The following is a 21146-nucleotide window of genomic DNA, read 5'->3' as shown; positions in this document are numbered from 1 at the left end:
ATATTTTTAGCAGACTAATTTGTCTATGTAGTTCTTCCTGGCAGCGCTGCCAACGCTGCAAGTGTAGACTCCAACACACTAAACTCAAATAATGCACACACTCTAACGGCGTCAAAAGGGACATGGTTTCAGGAAGGAAAGAGGCCGTGGGAGCTACGATTATGTGAGCATGCACTAGACACTGGTAGTTTGATTAAATAACTTTCACTAATGCTTAAATCAGCTCAAAATACGGCAGTAATACGCAACACAGCGTTTGACCCAACGCTGAGCTGCGTATACATATAGTGCAGCATGCTAAGTGCTCCATCCTTTCTGCGTGAACGGCATAGATAGCATATATGTAGAATGTGGAGGCGTTGCGAATACCTCTAGGATGAATTTCCGCCGCTTAGTATAGACGCGTTTTCTGCGTCACTTATAGCACGCGTATTTGCCTTCAAGGTGGCCAGAGCTGAGTTGTGCTGGCTTACACGTCAGCCAGGAAAGCGGCGACTCGTGAAAGCCTCGCCACACAGACTCTTCTTTGAAAGGCGACAAACGAAAGACTAGCCCAACCTTACAGGGCAACAAATGTTCCTGTCACGAAGGCAAAACAAATATATACATGTAAAAAAAGGCGCGCTTCCAGCTGGGCACCCCTGCAACGAAAAGGGAAGCAATAAAGTGTCAGTGATGAGGAGGGGAGTTCGATGTTCCAGCAAAAAAGGAGATATAAATACAGACAAAAATGGAACTAAACGAATTAGCGTGTGAAGAGTGAGGGGCACCAGACGAGAAGAAATTAATCAAATTACTGTCGAATTGAATTAAAACAGCACCTCCGCGTCGCACTGTCCTTAATGGCCCCATGCGCGCGCATCTGTGTATGTCTAGTTTTAGTGAGTGAGTGGTAATTGTGAACCATTCGAGAGTTTGGGGGCAATGGGGCCCTGACAAACTCGCTTCTCTTGCTCCTCTTCCAGTCTCAAGTTGCCGTTCATTTGTTCGCTTACAACGTCAACTTTAAACGAAAGCTATAGAGCGTGTAGAACGTTAAAAAAATAATAAAAAGTAATATGCCTAAACCCTTTTGATATGATCGCTAAGCGTTAGGTATTGGCTGAGGGAGAGGGGGGCGCAGATTGTATAGGTTATAATTTTTACTCCGTTGTTTCCGAATGCCAGGACAGCTGCTGCTTGGCATCAAGTTCAAAAAGAAACAAGTAAAAGGTTTCTAAAAAGTTCACGCCAACGAAAGCGTTTTCGGCTAAAATCGACGAAGTAAACTGTGCCATCGTACACAAGCTGCATAATGTGTTGCACATGTGGCTTCGTATACCCAAACACGGTTGAAAAGCAAAATGCTAGATCATAAAGGCAATAACGCTGGAAGCGTACACTGATAGATCAAACTATCCAACTTTCGCGAGGATCTTGCTTCGTGAATGTCTTGCAGACCGCTAATGAGTGGTTCCACAAACAGATCACGCTTGACGACGCGCATTTTGTTCAGAGGCACCGTACGCTTTCCAACATGTGATAATCTCACATACTTTAGAGCTAAAGCTTGTTCGCACTGCACACGATGGCTGACCCCTCACGTTGCGTCCTTAAAAGGTTGTCCATTGACCTGCCAGTGTGGTAGATACGCAAATCACTTAAAACAGGACGCTGATTTTCTGAAATTGCTACAAAAATGGTATTAATCCGCAGACAATTGAGCTGTATATTTGCCTCCAAGTGAGCGCACGCACGCTGAATGCAGTGTGAAGCTCCTTTCCCATCATCAAGGGTGAGAGCGAGTTTGTTTAGATCTCGATGTACAGATCCAATAAGCCGTCACACGTTACAAGCGCAGTTCCACTCAACGCAGCGTACCGGAATAGACGTTCTGCAATATAATTAGTAGCTAAAATGTTGGCGCTCAACTCGAGAACGAAAGCTTATTGCACTTATTCTACCGCGTGCTATTTCGCTAACGCGGGTGAAGTAGTCTAAAAAAAGGGGGGGGGGGGGGCGGAGCTACGAGATGGGAAAATGAGACCAATGGTGCTTTGTTAGCAGTCGCCTTGTGCACGCTGGCGAAACTCCCTGCTGTCATTGATTAGTTTAATAGTCAAAATGGATTGCTAAATTTATAATTACTCGCGTAAATGTGCAAGCTCGAGTGTCCGAATTGGGCCCATCGTATTCTAAAGATAATTCAACGGTTTCCAGTTCGTTACTTCCTTCCCCAGTTATTTTTTTACCGCGTTTCAATGTTGCGGCTCAAAAGGCGAAAAAAATTGCGAAGGCGGATCCGCGCGTCTCGGCAACAGCAGCGTTCTCAAAAGGTTTCAAAGAATCAACACCACTCAGCGACCGCGAGGAAGTGACAAAGTGACAGCGTAGCTGTTGGGCTGCTGCTATTTTTTTCTCCCCTTAGCTTCAGTCGCATTTCTTATCGCCGCGCTCTAAGCAGGTGCGCACTGTTCTAGAAAACAGTGTGACGCGGCTGCTTGCTGGTAGCATCGGCTCAAAGCTACGCCGTCGGCTTGTCGCTTTTTCGCGGTCACCAAGTCAGCCATTGAGTGCCGCTGATTGAAACCTTTTTTCAGAACGCTGATGTCGCGCGCGAGAGAGGCGCGGGTCCGCCTTCACTTCGCGTACTTTGTTTCGCGTTTTCGGCGCAGCATTGAAACGCGGAAAAAACAAGCGGTGAAGATGTAACGAGCTTTAAACTGTTAAATATGACCTTTGAGAATGCGATGCACAATTTGGACATTCGAGCTTACGCAATTAGGCAAGAAATATTAAATATAGGTAAATAATTTTGATTAATTAGCTAATCAATGATAACAGAAATATGGTAACCAGTGTGCGCAAAACGACTGCTAACAAAACACCGCTTGTCCCATCGTCGTATCTCGCAGCTCTCTCTCTCTCTCTCTCTATTTATCAGCTTCGCCCGCGTTAGCTGGGACGCACGGTATTTATTTTTATCTCGTTACGCACGTCGCTATAAAGCGGCATTACAGTGAGGGAAAAGCAGGATGGATAAACATAAGTGTGAAAAAAAGCGATCGAAGCAGTTGTGACAAACAGCATACCGTCGTAAACTGCAAGAACAACGTCATAGTGATGGCGCAAATAACTCATTCAACATATTAGTTACAACTTCACTGGGCACTCTATTCTACTATTGTGTAGATCTTGTAAAACAAGGAAAAATTCTTGAATGAGCCTGTTCTACAAGGTACTTCCTTTATTTTAAACACATGCTCCCTGTGTGATAATACATAAGTTGGTTGAAACAAGTATGGATCGCGGTTTAGTCAATTAGCCAACCGGACACTTAATCTGGTGAACCTCTATGCCTTTCACCTCTTGTTTTCCTTTCTTCCTTCTGCCCATACATGGACCTGCGTCTCGCGAATAGCTACCAGTGAAGAGCGCACTTAGCAGAAGACACGCTCAGTTGTTCGAGTAAATACTAAAAATACAGCGAACACTTCTAACTTATATATATTTTTTTCTGAACCCAAGGGTCCAATATTGAACAAGCGCATTCAAGAACTGGGTGAAGAGTAGCTTTAAATAATGAATAGTTAGCTTCTCAGGGAACTTTCTTTGTATTTCACCTTAAAAAGGCTAAAACTCGACTTTCTTTTGCCTTAGTTTACGATGTTAAGTCAGGCATCGTCATAAGTACATTCCTAGGTATTTATACTCAGAACGGGGCTCAGTTTCGTTAATACTGCAAGAAAGCTTGTGGAGCGTTTTTCTTTTAGAGGCACACATGTGAACAGGCTTCTTTAAGTTGATGCTCATGCCCTGCTTGAAATACAAAGCCGACCTAATCGATGCGACACAATCATTCAAAATCATTAGCCACTCCATACAGCACACAATCGTCCGCAAACAAATGTATATGTGAAGCGATGTCAGAGAAAATATCATTTGTAAATAGTTAGTACCGACCCGTGCGGGAATCATTGATTTGATCATTTCGCAGCAGTTATTCATTTCGTACTTCGCGCTGCAGTGCTGTTTTAAGTTATGCGGCGGTAAAACCCACTCGTTGCTATAGATTATTCTACCATAGCTACGCTGAATTTGCTCAGTGGTTCACCCTCTGGAATGGTCTGACTGGCATGGTTCGGAAAAGTATGGCTGCCGTCCTGTTTAACAGGTAGGTGGAGATGGTGTACACGTGAAAATGGCACATGCTTTCGCTTTAGAACCTACGCATTAATACTATGCCTCAAAAGTCCTTGAGGCGTTTTCGCAGACCACAAAGTTCGTAAAAAAAAAAGGGGGGGGGGGTAAAAGAAGAAAAGGAAGGAAAGAAAGAAACGTAGAGAGAGAGAGAAAAAAAAGAGAGAAAATATGAATTAGTTAGACGTGGCTTTACCACGATATCAATGCTCGTAGGAAAAAGCCAACATTACCCATTCCATTCTTTTACCCCCCCCCACCCCACGCACGCACGCATGTAAACACACACACACACACACACACACACACACACACACACACACACACACACACACACACACACACACACACACACACACACACGCACGCACGCACGCACGCACGCACGCACTCACACACACGCAAGCGAGCACGCACGCACGCACGCACACACACACACGCACACGCACACACGCACACACACACACACACACACACACACACACACACACACACACACACACACACACACAAGCGAGCATGCGTAACACATTAAAGTTCCAAGTTTGTTGCGAAATGATACCTGCCATGCCCTTTTGGCCACCTCACGGAACTTTTATTTTTCAACTTAGTACGTTCTTTACAAGATGGCTCCTCCAGCTTGATCCATTGTAGAGCGCTCGAAAGCCAATGATCGCCGCGGAATCGGTGGTGGCCTTGAAATGTTTGGGAATGCAAGGGGAACGCTCCTGAAGCGATATCTCTCCGCTCACCCTGGGGGCTCCCCCCTTTTCTCTCGGCTCGGCTGCGCGCGCGGCGTCAGCAGAGCGACAAGGTCTCCCACTTGAAACGCAGTCCCGCCTGGCAGCAGCTGAGACGCCGCGCGGGGATAAAAGCGGGAAAAGGGCTGAACTTGATTTCTAATGAAAAAATATGGGCACCAGGGGCCCAAATGAGGCGCGGAGGCTCCCGCAGCGGGCGACCGGAATAAAGGAGACCTTCGTTAGGGAGGCAAGAGGGCAGAGCCGGGGCCCAAAACGCGGAAGCATGTTACAGATCGTTGAATTGCGGGGAGCGGCGCCGATTCTCCGAATGGCCGGTATCCTTTGTGCCCCGGCGGAAGCGCGCGTCCGCTTATTGGCGACGGCGCTGGCCGACAGCCTTCCCTGCCACGACGGAGCAGCTTTTGTCATTTTATTCGCCCGTCGGCAAAGAGCAAAGAGCGTCCACGCAAAGCGAGCTCCTACCGTCCCGGGTCGGCCTCGTGTGCGTGTGTGTGTGTGTGGATAAGTGAGAGTGTTGCGCGATGGGACGATCGGGAAGGTTAAATATTTAAATTTGGGGGTAAAATGCAAACGAGCCGAGTCGCGCACTGTCTTCGTGCGCTTGTGTATAAAGGTCTCCTGTCCCCTCTATCGTTCCTACCCCCCCCCCCTTTCCTCTTTTATTTCTTTGTTGCGTTTTTATTGTTCATTTATTTTTTAGGTTAAAACCCGTGCCCTCTGGTTTGTCTATACGGGAACACCGTTTTCCTTTTTAGCACTTTCTCGACGCCGTAATCCCTGGTCGATACAGACGAAGAAATTACGCTTCTTCTACAATTTCGACGCCGTTTCGGTGAATATTTCTGACTGAGTCACTGCTACAAATACGGCATCCATGTTTTATAGGCTCGATACCCGCATGTTTTTTTCTTTCCTTTCTTTTTGCGAGCATTGTCGTCACGAATGACAAGCGATCGTGCAGGGAGCGAATGCGTCATTACATTTCCCCGTCCTTTTTGAATCTGCGGCGTTCAAGGATACTCTTCGGACTTTTGCCTTTAGTCTCCTGATGACGCCATACTCCGCAAAAGAGGATTCAGTAAATGCCTGCACTTTGTCATTGCTGCCGCTGTATTCCATCAAATGGTTATGTTTTCCTTCCCATTGACTTGACACGTGCATCAGATGGGCGAGGATGTCAGTAATGCACGTGTTATAGGGCGACGTACATTAATAAATAAAATGGGACATACTCCGCTGACTTGCACGTCATGCCTAACAAAACATTGTGAAAAGTAGAGCGAGGCTTTCCTTTATTTCCAGGCTCGTCATCAGAACTGAAAATAAATGCTTAGGCGCAATATATATCTGTTAGTTGCAAATATTGTCGGTGTATTTGTGTAGTAAAATTGGTAACACACACACACGCACACACACGCGCACGCACACACACGCACACACACACACACACACACACACACACACACACACACACACACACACACACACACACACACACACACACACACACACACACACACACACACACACACACACACACACGCACACACACACACACACACACACACACACACACACACACACACACACACACACACACACACACACACACACACACACACACACACACACACACACACAGACACACACACACACACACACACACACGCACGCACACGCACGCTCGCACACACACACGCGCGCGCACGCACACACACGCACACGCACGCACACACAAACACACACCATGTGCACACTAATCCCCACTCGAAAATGATAACGCTTTTTTTGACAAAGGTAAGGAAAGGGTGTTCTTCACACGCTGTGCACTCAGGCTATCAATTTTCGCTTCTTCTATTATCAGTAAATAATATTATTTTTTGACAAAACGGCGCAACTCTGGATCTGCAGTTGACATGGACGCGTGCTGAAATCTAGAGCAAGCCTATCATAACGGCCATTTTTAACATTGTTATTATTCTCTCTGAGCCTATTATTTAGACAGCGCGCATGTTTCGTGCCCTTCCTAAGTCCTTGTTTCATTTGTGCTATTTGATTGCATTATGTCCTGACAACCAGACTGAATTCTTCCCATTCTCAAGTTTAGGTTACGTATATACGTATAAGGCTCCACTGACAACGTGTTTTATGTAATCTTCGGGTTGAACTAATACAAGAAAATGCTGATGAGACGTGGCTACTTAGTTAACTCTCGATAGTGTCCTATGTATACTCTCCGAAGCTGAACGCTGATAACTTTATTCAATTCTAGCATGATTTATACCCTTGCAACGAATACTCTCACGCGATTCTGATACCACCAGTATGCCTTATCATTCCGGACGTCAAGAACAAGGCGCGAATGCCGTCAGCAGCATTGAGGTAGTCAGCGTGATTGCTGCTACATGAAGTCCACAGCGACCGCTTATATGTTTACACCGGTGGATCGGTCATGCACTCTAGTTCAGCAACTGTAGTGTTTGTCGCAGCAAAATCTATTGTGATAAAATACAGGACATCGCACTTGACATCAGTGACGGCTGCCTAACTTGCAGCTCTGCGTGCAGCAATTCAACTGATCAATCAAGAAGCGCCCCAGAAATGGTCCATCTTCTGCCATTCCAAGGTCGCCGTCCAGAGTTTGGTCTCTGCATTACGCCGTGGACCCCACGAACGAGTTGTCGCGGACACACGAGAAATTTACCATTTGGCAGTTGAAGAAGGACATGACACCGCATTTCAAAGGTTGCCAAGTCAGTGCGGTATCTTTGGAAACGAGCAAGCAGAGGCAGCCGCTCGATCTTCACATAACAGTGGCGTATGCGTCGCTATCCCGATTTCAAGAACAGACGCAGCGGGAAAGCTCCGCGTGCTTGCTCGCGAGCTTACATTGGCTCAATGGAATTTGGCAGGCTCTAAAAAGCAGCGCCTGTGTTCCATGGATCATCATCTGAAGCTCCGCCTTCCACATGGCTTAACACGATGGGAGGTAACTCTCATTTGTCGCCTGTGGCTTGGAGCGGCCTTTACTAATGCGTGCCCCTACCTCATTGGAATGGGCACAAGTTCAGAATGTGATACCTGCGGGTGCAAAGAGGCGATAGCGCTCCTTCTGTGTGTTTGTCGTCGTTTCATAGCACAAAGAAAAGTCCTCAGCACGATGCTCGACAAGACCACAACCGTCCCCTTACGGAAGCCAGAATTCTTGGACCGAGGTCCCAGCCGACGTCGGCCCGAACGGCTTTAAAAGCGCTAGCGTGCTTTTTAAAAGAAACGGACTGGTCGAAAAACTATAGAATGTGCGAACTGCTGCGTCCCCCCCCCCTTTTTTTTTTAATCCTCTCTTGTTTTCTTATCTTTTCTGCCTTAACTTCTCTGCCTTTCACCTCTTGTATTCCCTCCCTCCCTTGCGCGATTCAAGTCACATACGAAAGAAGTGGCCGATTTTATCTCTTTGTTATACATGTGGTACAAATTTCAAAGAAGGCTGAATCAAAATTATAGGCACGTTTAACCGGGGATCAGGTGCAGAGGTTGGAAGCATTTGCTAGCTTCCTGCTACTCCATTTGACTTCTATGTGGTATTTCAAGCCGCCACAGCTGCATTATAGACTATGAGTCTCGCTGCAGCTGAACGCTCCGGAAAAGTTTTGACCAGTTGGGATTCTTCATCCTGTCACTGAATTTAGGTGCACAATTGTTTTTTTTTTAATTCCTCCCCTGGCAGAACGAGACCGGGAAACCGCGACGTTGTGCGCAGCGAAACGTCATAGCTCCTGCGGCTGGCAAGGCCAATTCAAGGTTAGGAATGCATATCAACTCCAGAATCCTATATGTTCGCTTACAAGTGTCGCAGAAAAACTTGCCTGCAATTCATTGTGCCCCTTCTATTTTAATCGCACTCTTCTTACCGCGCGCGCCACCAGAAGTCTGAAGCGTTCTTAATATAGCCTCTGACTAAAGTATTACGTGATAGATGGGTTCGCCTATCCTGGAGCTTCAAACAAGTTATCCATTAATATTCTGTAGGAAATAGGACATGTGGCCAATGCATTTCAAGATAATCGATTATTTAAATCAAGTTCAAAAGAATACAGATTGCTTGAACGTCTACGTGACTCTATTACAGTGTTACGTTTCTGATTATTAGAAAGTCCTCTAAAATGAACCAATTGTACAATTTTAAGCATAAGTTATGACCACGTTACACCATACTTATTAACGAACGTTCAGTGACAGTACACATTTCTACCATTTGGGAAAACGTGTTCTGTCTTCATGTACTCATTTGCAAGAATGTTCTCAATGGCATCACATCCTGGAAGGACTAAATGGAGGTGGCTCTTCGTGCACGCTCCAAGAATACGGAGCAATGTTCCAACGGAACAGACATCTTCTGGAAAATATTTATCAGTTAATTTGAAAGTGGCCTTGGGAATGATTATGAAGCATCATTTATAATTGCTTGCAATTAGGCATGCGATCTATTTATTAATAATGTCAATCCACAATGGGTCATTACAGGAGTGGAACAAATACAGAAAGAACATACAAAGTGTTACATTCCTTTCCAGGTAGTGGAACATAATTGAACCAAATAATATGATTCAAATACAGATTTTGAGGCTTTTAAGCTCATGTAGGTCTCTTATTGATAACCAGGTTGTGAAGGAAGGAACAACGGACCAGGAATGGCCCTAGAATATCAGAAGTAATAGTTTACTATTTTGCATGTTTTATTAGAATTACACTCTTTCCACGCCAGACGGGTTTCCATAGAACACTAGACTATCGTTCATTATTGCGGAGGTGACAGTAAGAGGGAACGAGGCCTTGAGAGAAAGTCAGCCACTATGTAAAGTCTCACTCTGGCTCGTATCGGTATAAATTAACAATAATGAAAATGCGCTATATGATAAAATTAAGAAGAAATGAAAATACTGCGAAATAACACCGCGTTAGTGTGGATTGATGTCGAAACTAAAGAAACGAACTGCGCAAGTGCATGCATCTGGGCTGGTTGGTTTGTGAGTTGAGCTGAAACAGGGCATAATAAGAGGACGTGAGAAAGCGGCAGCGCCTTTGTGTGTCCCTTTTTCCCGTCCTGTTATGTTACGCTGTTTCCGCTCAACTAAAGAAACGAAAACACATTACGGCTATAAAAGTGAGAAGAGGTCCCACTCACCATCCAGAAAACTAACGCTGGTCCAAAACCAAGAAAGCCGGGCAGCGGAGAGTCCGATATGTCGTGATATCCACGTTATAAGCTGCGATTGCACAGTAGAGCTCAGAACGAGATAAGTAGACGAATTCCACACTCAAGATGTTTGTGTTGTGAGGAGACAATGAGAGGGAGAACTTACCAGGGAAATGCACGTAAATTACCCGACTGCATGAGCCCCGTTGGCTATTCTGCACTGGGGGAGGGGAAAGGGAAAAGGGAAAAGATGAGAAGGAGGAGAGAAGTTCACATTATGCACGCGCACACATCAAATAAAGCGTTCGTGGGTCAGTTCGTCGCAAGCGCTGATACAGTCTAGTGCATCTCAAGAAGCGCAGTGCTGCTGCGTTTCTTAAGGCGATGAATGCGCCACTAGACTTCGTTATGGAGAAATAAACGCTAAAGAAAGCTGCTTAAATCTAGTGAATAGTCCGTGAGGAACGTTATGAAAGGTGCCTTAAACTTCACCTAATAATCAATTCACTATGTAAAACTGCCTAATGGAAGTTTGTGCAATGACCATGTATCGTCGTATGTACCGTCAGCATAAACTGAAATACGAACAAGTTCAGAGCATCTATGACGTGTTTATGCACTTCACGTGCTCCAGTGTTTGTGACGCCCCCGTCAGTTAGGCTCCAACACGGAGTTTTTCGAAGATACGGCATACTTAGAAAACCAGTTCTGCAGCAGCTGTGCATCGCATTCTGAAGTATTGACACATAAGATCCTTTAGACTTCAGGTTATGTTTTATGGTACCTAACAATCTCGTTCTTAACCCTGCACACCATTTGAAGCAACGCCGCCGTTGATATGGACGGAAACTTTTCAAACCTGGCCGAAGGCCACCATTATCTGAAAGCCAACACATCACCTCTTGAAAGTAATGTAAGCATAAGCTAACAGCCGGCGTTTGTCGATGTGGACCCAAACAAACACCGCGTTACGACATCGAAGCTTGCGCAGTTACGGCATCGAAGCGTTGTTCGTGTTGCCATTTGCGAACCCACTAACGTATGTGATGTCTCAGACAACGATGTCAAGTGAACATACTCGTGATCTTAGTAACGAATCGCGATCTATCCCGTGGTGAGCAAGAGCGCAAAGCCACTGGTGTACGGCCGGACGTGGGCGGCCCTGCAGAGACTAAAGGAAGGATCACGAAGGCTCGCGTCGGCGCGGCCCAGTCGTGCCATCATTGCCATTATCGCGGGTCCGATCCATCGTAGTGAACGGGTGATAGCGCTAACGTAGCCTAGCCGCAACATTAATGGCGTGAAGTGCTTCAAACAACGCACTGTGTTTTTTTCATCCATCTGTCGTCGCGTAAAGCGTCATCTGCGACTATGCTGTTGCGCGCTGTCAACGCTGGCGTAGGTACGGCTTTGATAGCCGAGACCGACGCAAGCTTGGTTTCGCGAAGCGGGAAGAAACAGGACGAGCTCGCGGCCCGCAGGACACGCGGGGGGACGCACGAGCACAGCGTTAAACCGGGATTACTCTCTGCACAAAGCCGCACGAGAGATCACGCGTGCGGCTGAAGGCGAACGGTTCTATCCAGCCGGGCAGGAAACGCTGCCGAAGGCGAGGGTGAAACGGAGACCTCCCTAATGAAGAAAAAATGGTGCTACACCGCCCCAGCCTGCTACTTTTCTAACCCCGTAATTTTTTACATGTATCCGCGCGGAGATGAGAGCACTTCTTTCCCTGCGCTTCTCGGCTCCATGTCTTGTTTTGCTTTTCCTGCTACCCGTCGAAGAGAGGGGGACTCGGCAGCGAGAGCACTAAAAAAAATATTGGCACACACACGCACACACACATACAAAAAAAAATGGGGGGAGGGGGAAGGCTAGTTTTCTTTCTTTTACGAAGAGTCCTTTATCTATGGCTAATTTCCTACTTATTACTTTTTATTCCCGGTGCACTGGGCGGATGGCTGGGCTCGGGCCCTTTGCAAAGGCACGCCAGAGACATGGTGAACACAGCATAACAGCCGTCCATTACAACCCCAACAGGGGAATGGCGTATGGGGCGGTCAAAGCGTGCAGTCGGTAAAAAAGGAAAAGAAATGAGTTTTTTTGTTTTTCTTGTGTTGATTGCTAGTTTAACTCGCGTGCGGGAAACTATCGAATAAACTGAGTTTCAATAAGACCAAAAACAACGAAAGAAAATGGTTGAAAAAAAAATGGCAGAGCCAGGCGGCAACACTTGCGTGAATTACTGTTGCCATCTTTTTCTTATTTCCTGTCCAGTTCCTGTTGTACGGAGTGGATTTTTTCCATATTGTTTCCAATTTGTCATGAGATTGGGCTGCTCACTCGCCATCTCGGTAATTGTTGTTGCTTAGCGGGAGGCTACCGCCGGCGGTGGAAGCCTCTGCTCGCGCCGCTGGTTCTAAGTGCCAGCCCAGATGTAGACAAGTGCTCCGGCTCGTTTTGGACTTCGATTGTTCTGCCACCCACTCGCCATCACGCCCTATTAAAAATGGAGGCCGCTATAGTATTGGAGGAGCAAGCGAGGCCGAGGGATGATTACTTCAAGCTGTTGTCTTCGAGACAGGCGTCCATACGAATTCATTTCCTTTGTCTGCTAGGGTCTGCTCCACAGTCGTCATCGGTAATTTTAGAACGCGCAAGGTCTGTAATCAAATAAATAAATAAATAAATAAATAAATAGATGTACCACATTGAGACAGTTACCAATGCAGAAGGTCATCGCGTGCCAGAAGAAATCAGCACTAGATAGGCTTCCGAAGTAAACAGAAAACAAATCTTGATGCGTGGAGAATTAATGGCAGCACATTTAACACGTACATGATCAATATTTACTTGTTTATTTATTCAAATACCCTCAATGTCTGACAGCATTCGGGAAATTAGTGGAGTAATCGCGACTTTCGTCAATGTAATTATATAAACGTGAAAGTTTAGCCACAGCTTAGGACAATTTTGTTTCTTAGTTATTTGAAAGATATTTACGTTTGACGCTGCGCCTTCATATTTACTTTCAAGCAGCCTTTAACGCGACGAACTATAAAGCTCTAACCATTACTTTGATGACAGGGTGTTAAAAAGTGGGAAGTTTTCGTACAGTAATAATTTTGACTACGTAAATATGCAACATTTGGCAAAAGATTACTGCGTGTGAGTACCGGCTGGCACTCTTCAACCTTCCCCAATTGTGCAGCTTGAGCCATTTTCTCTGGAACTCCAGTCACTTTAGCCTAACTTCGTTTCTGGAGTATTTTTAACGAAAATTTGTGCCTGATACTAGCGAAATTCTGAACTATGTGCTAACGTTATGACACCATTTCGTCTACATAAGATTCACATTAATTTTATGAATAAAAAGTGACCTCATGAGAAGCCTCGATCACGGAAATTTTCGGACGTTCGTTTGGTTGACCTCCCTATCTTTCCTTCCTTCCTTTTGCTCCTCTACAGCTGTTCCGAGTTGTGTCCAGCTTTTTTTTTTTTTTTTTTCGCTGAAATGGCTGGCGCGTGCACGCAAATTTTTTTAATGCAAGGAGTGGAGGGGGCGGGGGGGGGGAGACAAGAAAATTACGCCCTTCTGGGTGTGTTGCCTAACAAAACACGCTTCCTGCGCCCTTATTATTGCAAATTTTGACAGTGGCTGTATTCGTTAGCAAAACATCTTCAGTGCCCATTTGCTTTATTTCATCATGCTAAAAGTATGTTAGGAGCAAAAGGTACAATCTCTGAAGTTTAAAGGAGCAGGGGTAGTTCAACTTGTCAAGCAAATAAAAAGCTGTGCGTGCTCTTTTGCCAACCGATTGCTCCAAGCGATTGTGTAAGCTCTTCATACGGTCACAGTAGACTCGGAATTCCAGCCTGCTGCTTGCTGCATGTTTATGCCAGCCAGGATTTTCTTGCACGTACTGAGTTTATTGGGAACATTGAGCGACGTTCATTGAGTGATATGCACTCATAGACTGTGCCCAGGCAGAGTTGTTGTTTACGGGCTACATTTCAGTACGGAAAGGCTGTTACTGGCTTACCTACTTGACCCACCCCTCCCCCTGCCCCCGAAGGTTGAGCAAAAGGTAGCTCCGAATTCATTACCAGATCGTCTTGTTGGCACGTAAAACCCCAGACTCTTTTTTTTCATCTGACACTGTCGCGTTCATTTCGAAGCTTTTCAATAGATGCAGGGGAAATGGTGCAATTCAAACACAACAAACTTTGATTTGGGCATTAAACTATGTTCTGGGGTTTTACGTGCAAAATCCACGATCTGATATGAGGCAAGTCTTAGTGGGAGACTCCGGATTGGCTTTTCCCACCTGTTGTTCCCTAATATGCACCCAACGCACGGTACACGATCGTTCGTGCATTCCGTCCCCATTGGAATGCGGCCGCCGTGGCCGGGATTGAACCCGCGACCTTGTGCTCCATTCATATGGGTGTGTTAGTTCAGTAAAGCACCATTTTATATGGTTGTAAGAGGTTAAGTTATATATACTCAAGAAGACATCCTTTGGCAGTAGGAGGGAAAACTGGGCTAGTTGCTGAGCTTTAACACTTCTCAAAACAGCGCTAAAATAGACGAGAATGCAGAAAAGGAGGTACACACACATCCTTTTCCGCTTTAGCGTGGTTTTGTTAAATATTAATTGTGCCAAGTGCATTAGGTTATGGGCATTAAGTTTGTCGACATAGTAGATAGTGCGCAAAACTGCTAATTTTCCATCATGGGATATAAATTTTTTTTTCGGGATCATGTGCTGACACAGATTTCGAACAATTAATACTACCTTCGGACGCATGGCACCGGAGGGTCACTGATTCGGTTTCGCATCGATATTCACGTTCCCTGCATTATTGCCTCACCACATGACACGAATCTGTAAGTCTTTGAGAACCGTAATTGAAAAGCAGACGCTTAATTTGATTGCGGCATCCTTGATGCCAGGATCCGTGTTTTACGTGTCATACTCATAAACCTTATTTATGACACCGGAACAACACATTACGGTTACTTTACCGACCACAGAGTGATTTGGGGGAGTGAGGGCATATATGCTCGAGGAGCCAGACTCCTCGACATTCTTGCAAAGCACGATATGGAATCGACAGACGATGACACCTTGGTCTACTTGAAGCGGCCGATAATTAGAAGCTGCATCAATATTTCATTTGGAAATTAGAGGCATTCACTACTAAATACTCCTGCTATCAACACCTGGTGTCCAGCCGGTATGCTTAAAGTGAAAGTGGCACTTATACTGAATGACAGGTCTACAGCGATTCCACGAGCATTCTTAAGTACCTCGCCATGGCAAAGAGCACGAATAAATGGAAGGCGTGCAGAGCCAGAAAGCGCTGTGCACGAAGAAATGGGAAGGTTCATGTGTTTTTCACGTCCTTTTGTTGCCACCGTCTGACAAAAACTTTAAACGTTAATGAATTTTGAGAAATTTCTTACTATGGCTAAAATGGCGTACATATTGGCAGGGGATGACAATGGGGGCGAATACAGTCCAAAAGTGTTGAGATATGAGGCATAAAATTTTGAGCGCATGTTACGGATCAAGGGTGTATTGCTGTAATGTATTCCCTGCAGGTTTCTCCTATGAATACACCCTTCCTATACACCCAAGAACAGCATTTGTGAAATTTGGACGCCCACACAATTTCTCTTATGTTCTTAAATTTATCATTCATGAACGTACAGTTCGCCAAAGACCAAATTAATTTACAAATCAGCATGGACAGCCACTAAAAGGACCATAAGATTGTCCTAGCGTCTTTCGTGGACGAAGTTAGGTACCGCCAGCATACTTCCGCAGCTCTTCCATCACGCCTTCGGTGTAAATTTCAGAGTAGAGAGGGAGTTCCCGCCATGTTTTTCCTTCTCAGTCTTCAACCATGCCAGGCTGGGGAGGCAGGCGTTCGATTGTAGGGAAGCTCCACCGCTTTGGGACGACGAATCAGGAGACGCGGCGGCCGCAAGCTAAGGAAGGACGACACTTCGCAAAGCAGCCCAAGCTGCCATGCTCGAGGGCTTTAAGAGGACTTATAAATGGCACTGGTTAATTAAGCTTAACATCTTAGAACGCCAGAGCCCCTGGCACTTGGTCTAATTACGACCGAGAAAGGGCGTACCAGCCACGCTAATTAGAAAAAAGTCCTGGCGTCAGGGAAAAGACTGGGAGGCGAGCGGATGGGAGAAAAAAAAAAGTCAACGGGAGAGCAGGGGAAACGACAGCCGACAGGGTAAGAATTGCGAAGGATGGAAACGTAGGAATGGCTTTCCGCCACTTCGAGGGCGACAGGGCCGCCGTCTCGCACGTCGGCGCGAGCCGGTTAATCCCAATTAAATTGCCTCGCGCTGATTATGCTCTCCCGAGCAAACGAGGACACGGCCCTCTGGCAGCCATCGAGAGAACCCTACCTAATGAAATATTAATTGGCATCTCATTAAGGGCTCTCATTCGCCGGAATCGCCACCCCGAGTCGCCGACGCCGTCTCCGTTCTAATTACACTGGTGCCCAATCCGATGTTTGCGGCCACCTCCTTCACGCCGCGCTCCTTGCGCACGTGATTAGCGGGTAATTGCGGCCCGTCCGATGCTCGCCGGCCGCTCCCTCCTCTGGCAGTCAACTGTTGCGTCGCGGCGGACAAAAGGGCGGCCCTCGGCTCCCGCCTTCTCGCTGCCGGGCTCTCACCGGAGTCGGTTGTCGTTCCGTCGTGTCCTTTGCCTGCCGGCGGCGATTGCGAAGGTGCACGGTTAACGCTTCCCTTTAGTTTTCTTAATTGCAGCTTCGCGCACTCAGTGCTAATAACCTTCGCGAGCGATAAACGTGGTACACGGTGAGGCAGCACGAGGGTTTGTACGGAAACGGGCGACGCCATCGCCGTCCTGAGTTATATTTAATGCGCACGCTCGGCGTCCTGTTTGTAGCGATGGCGGCGACGTTTAATTCCTGGTATAGTTTGAATCGCCGAACAGGAGAGGGACTTTAATGTAAACTGAAAAAGTCAGCCCGGTTTGCTGAAGTGCTGACAGTACCAGTCACGTTATTGCGCAGGTGTCGGAACAAATGCGGAACTGTGCAGATGCATGTAGCGACGCTTTCCTTACTGAATGCCGTCTTGCCAATAAAGAAATGCGCTTGTAGAGCACGCGCAAAGCTCTACGTGCTCCTTAGAGCGTGAAGTACTCTGAAACTGCAGCATTTGTCACGATCACTATTCGCTTGCTCGATTAAGCATTAGCATTTCTGTCAATATCAGTATAGTTATAATTAAAGTCATTTGTTCAATCGAATTCGCGAACAGTTTAACATTTCTTAACCATGCTTGTATATAGAAAACACTACTCGCTGACCTATCAGCAGGAACCAACTTGAAAGTTCAATGCAGCGCAGTCAATGAAAGACCTAGCAATAAAGACCTGCTTATGAAGAAAAAAAAGAGAGAGAGAGAGAGAAAGAAAGAGAGAGATCAGTCTTCAATGTAGCGCTGCTCAGATGGCGTAGATTGCGAACTGCGAATTGGCTCGCCAACACGATCACTTCATTACCTCTACTATGCGACGAAGCCGATTATCAAAAACAAAAATCAAAGAACGAAAAAAAAAAACATACAGCTGTTCTATGCACAAGTAGGCGAGAGTAATGCAGCATGCCTTCTCTAACCGTACTATTTACATGCAGACAAAGGATAGCAAAAGAAACGGAAGAGCAGAGGTGCGAACGCTGCGAGAAACGGCTCAACGTTCGCTTTATAAAAATGCTGTAAAACACTTCCGAGCAAATGGTGACAAATGCGGTCAGCGCAAACGCTACAACAATGCGCCGCATGCGAACTGGCAATTCTACCTATAGGCGCGCCGCTGTATACAGGGTGTCCCACGTAACTTGAGCCAAGATTTTAAAAATGAAAGGCGCCTCGCAAGCGAATTGAACCGAGCGCATACTATTTGCACTGGCCTATAATAACTCCGGTAATTTTTTTTTGTTTTCGCCGTAACTCACTAGTTAATTAGGTTCAATTACCCAACTATTTAATTGTTGTCTTAGGGCCTCAAGTATGATACGCAGATTTGTAAAGCGCTTTCAGAAACCACCGATGGAGTTATTTCCTGTACGATACGTCTCACGTAGTCCTTTTCTACGGGTTGCAAAGAAAGCCTGCGAAATATGAAAAAAAAAAACCTAGCACTCTCGTCGGATGACGGCGCCAATGCATGCTGCTGGCCGAGAGCTGCCGATGAGATAAAGAACGCCCTGCCGCTTCCTAGTCGCTAGTCACGATGCAGTCGACCTTGTTCACCGAACGCATGCTTGAGAGAGCAGCACGATACCACTGCGCAACCTCTCCGTCATGTGTTTATTTTTTTTTTTTCAGATTTCGCGGGCTTTCTTTGCAACCCGAAATAAAAGACTACGTGAGACATATCGTGCAGGAAATAACTCGATCGGTGGTTTCTGAAGGTGCTCTACAAATCTGCATATCATACTTGAGGTCCTCAGCCAATAAATGAAGAGTTGGGTAAGTAAACCTAATTGATTAGGGAGTTGCGGGGAAAAATTGCCTGAGTCAATATAGGCCAGTGCGAATAGTATGCGTTCGGTTCAATTCGATTCCGACGCGCCTTTCATTTTCAATATCTTGGCTCAAGTTGCGTGGGACACCTTGTATATACAGCTGCTATTCGTAGAGTGTGAGCGGGTGCTGGCGCCCTGAACCTCTGGTCCAAACGTGCCTGGTGGACGCGAGCCACGTGTTTGGAGTCATTGTCTTAACGTTAAAGTGACCATGATATGCTGCGACGGCCGCTGTTGCTCCAGCTACCATGCCAGTGCCCCTAACAGCCGCGCTTTCGTTGAAGTTTTTCAAGTTTAACACATAGGCCATGTAAATGCCTACTCTTCGGACATGAAACATATCGGTGCTGTGTCTAGTAGTCTAAGCTCACAACCGGAGCGCCAGCCAGTGCCTTGTTTCGTTTTGTAAATACGGTTGCTGGGGTGAGGCATGTGCAGAATGATGAACCAATTGGACAATCGTTCGCTGTCATAACTAGACGATTTAAAGCAGTGCTCCCAAAGAACAACTGCGCTGAAGGCCTTATTGGCGTTACTAAGATTCCCGCGGTATACGGGCCTTCACGATAGACTTCAAGAACGCAGCCCCTACTGCTCTATAGTACACGCGGTTTGTCTGCGCTCGTCACCCTTTCTCTCTCCTCATCCTTCTCTCTTTCTCTTTGTATCTCCTTACTCCTTCCCCCGTGCGGGGTAGCCAACCGGAACTACCTCTGGTTAACTTCCCTGCCTTTCAATATACCTCTTTCTCTCTATATACTGTTGCTGGGATGGTGTCTTTTCTGGGACAAAGTTTAGAGAAGTATAAAGAGAAACAGTCGCGTATGGTATCAGCCTCCTGTCATTTGGCTAAGACGTGGATGGGTCGTTAGACTTAATCATGTTGCTTGATTTGCGTAGCGCCTGGAAACTTAGGCTACCGTGACCACTGGACTGTCCTTTTTCTTCCAAGTACTTACTGTTTGCTGATACATTTGCCGTTATTCTTCTTTTATCTAACTGGTATTTGTGACATTGCGCAAACGGAAGTCGAAAAGCTATGGCCGTTATGGAAGACTCTGTATGTTATACCTGTATAATGGGAAAGGGCGCCTTTGTGCGGATTTCGCGAATACTATCTGTTATACTTATTAAAAAATAGGGGTGTGCCAATATTCGAAATTTCGGGTACGAATCGAATAATCTTTGCTATGCGATTCCAGATTTCTATATTCGAAGTTGTGCAACATTAATTTTGTTCGAATAATAAAAGGTACTACAACAGCCGCTGAAGTTCACAGCGAGAAAAATCACTGCAAGCTGAGACACTTCCGAATGATTACGGTGCAGATAAAGTGCGGTTGTTGCGCAGTGTTGTCTCTTCGTCATGATAGTTCTGCGCATGCGCAGTATACTTCCGTTCCTTCTTTCCACTCCCACTTCCCTTCCCACTTCAGGGGATAAAAGCTGTCGCACGCCCCTAAATAAACGTCTTCTATGTTCGAGCGGTCGGTGCCTCGCAACTGTTCGGGCCGCGTGCCGTGGAAATGCAACACGTAGAGATACCTATTATTTAGCTAACGTCTGGAAATCATTTCTGCAAATCAGTTTCCAGTCGTTAAATAAGCATGCCTCGCCGTGAGCTGCCTACGAATTTGCTGTCTTGATTTTGGCGAGGCGAATATTTGGCAAATCTTGCCAAATTTGGATTTCTTTCAAACGATGTGCTTTGTTGTAATATTGCGCTTACCTCTTTAAACGAGTACTGTATACACTCTGCTACGTGCATCTAGTAATGGCCTGTTTCATTGTTTCATTACTGCCATTGTCATGATACACCGTATACGATTACTTTTCCTGTATTTATGATTTAGAAATTTCCCAATTGAAATGACTTTCAATTGCTAACGGCATTAGTGGAATGAAATAGCGTAAATGAGCCTTTTGTTGGAAGCGGAGTCGGCGCCACCTTTATATTTCACTTGGTTTAGAAATTCAAATTATTCGGTATCCAAAGTAGTTTTCTCGAATGTTCGTGTTCGCATCGATTTCAAACACCTGTCTGTGCATTTTTGTAACATTTCTGTCTTTTCCTTTTCCTTCGCGCCATACTGGTCAAATGACCAATTCTACCCCTTCTGTTTAAGGAAGTATCTACAACTAATTAATTGCGCATTAATTGCACGATATGTGTGTATAGTGCAATACAAGACAACGATAAGTACAGAAAGACAGACAGACGCTTGTCTAGGCTTTTGGTATGGATAAAATGTATGCTTTATCTTTCAAAAAATAATTCACAATTCGGCGGACATGTGTCTGTAGGAAAAAAAATACTAAACAAGACAGAAAAAGAAAGGTGCGCTTGTCAGAAAAAAAAAAGGCATAAAACAAACGTATCACAGTTGCTTTCTTTCTGTGGCAAATGC

The sequence above is a fragment of the Dermacentor variabilis genome, chromosome 1 (genome assembly GCF_050947875.1).
Source record: "Dermacentor variabilis isolate Ectoservices chromosome 1, ASM5094787v1, whole genome shotgun sequence".
NCBI lineage: Eukaryota > Metazoa > Arthropoda > Arachnida > Ixodida > Ixodidae > Dermacentor > Dermacentor variabilis.
Note: the sequence above shows the minus strand (reverse complement) of the source record.